The 1,174-nt window shown below is 36.4% G+C and overlaps 1 non-coding gene across 1 annotated transcript; it reads left to right on the top strand.

The window, feature by feature from the left end:
- The first annotated feature begins 241 nt into the window (after positions 1-241).
- On the top strand, positions 242-348 carry LOC128283027 (small nucleolar RNA R71). The gene has a single exon (XR_008273372.1). It is a non-coding gene; the product is annotated as a small nucleolar RNA R71 (small nucleolar RNA).
- Positions 349-1,174: the final 826 nt, after the last annotated feature.

The raw sequence follows: 1,174 nt of genomic DNA, 5'->3' as shown, positions 1-1,174 counted from the left end.
TCAAGAGTTCTACCTGGTTTGATAACATAGTGACTACATCTAGGTTGAAAACACTAGCTGATTTCATTGGCTTTGTTCTCATAACTTGCCACAGATAATTATTCAGTGACATCTCTTCAATGAACTTATAAGCCTCCTCAGGTGTTTTGTTATTATGGTTCCACCAGCCACTGCATCGATCATCTATCTAGTTGAGGGGCACAAACCATTGTGGAAAGTTTGAAGCTGTAGCCATAAAGGTAACCCATAGTGAAGGCACATTCTCAATAAATCCTTGTATCTCTCCCATGCATCATATAGTGTTTCTAAATCCATCTGCACAAAAAAAGAGATATCATTCCTCAATTTAGCCGTTTTAGTCGGCGAAAAATATTTAAGTACAAATTTTTCGGTCATTTGTTCCTAAGTAGTGATTGACCCTCATGGTAACGAGTTCAACCACTGTTTAGCCTTATTCCTTAATGAAAAGGGAAACAACTGAAGGCGAATGGCATCGTCAAAAACACCATTTATTTTAAACGTATCGCAGAATTCCAAAAAGTTTGCTAAATGCGTATTGGGGTCCTCGTCCTGCAAACCATCAAACTGAACAAATTGTTGTATCATTTAAATAGTGTTAGGTTTCAGTTCAAAATTATTTACAGTGATAGCAGGTCGAACAATACTCGATTCAGTTCCTGTTAAAGTAGGCTTAGCATAATCATACATAGTATGAGGAGCAGGATTCTAATTAACAGGATTTGTGGCAACTACAAGAGGTAGCGAATTATTCTGATTATCGGCCATCTCTTCAGTAAAATCTGTAACGTCCTCTTGCTTTTCCTCTATGTATTTGTAGACTTCGCCTTATTTCTCTTCGATTTCTGCGAGCTGTACTCCCTATTTTACTATCAAAAAGCAAAGGTCCTGACGGGTTCCTTAGAGACACTTGCCAGAAGCAATTAAAAAGAAAAATTAGAAAAGAAAAATTAAGCTAAAAACAAAAAGTAAATTGCAATAAAAGTAAAATTGGCTAAAGTAATAAAAATCAAGCATTCCTAATATCTTAGTCCTTGGAAACGGCGCTAAAAACTTGATGGTTGCTAAACTGACTAAAAATTTGACTAAGGCAAGCGCACCTATCGAACAGTAGTATAGTTATGGTGAGACCGGAAATATTGTATCCACAAAAAGT

This window comes from Gossypium arboreum, chromosome 10, assembly GCF_025698485.1.
Source record: "Gossypium arboreum isolate Shixiya-1 chromosome 10, ASM2569848v2, whole genome shotgun sequence".
In the NCBI taxonomy this organism is placed as follows: domain Eukaryota; kingdom Viridiplantae; phylum Streptophyta; class Magnoliopsida; order Malvales; family Malvaceae; genus Gossypium; species Gossypium arboreum.
The sequence above is the reverse complement of the archived record's forward strand: the minus strand, read 5'-3'. Positions and strand labels throughout refer to the sequence as shown.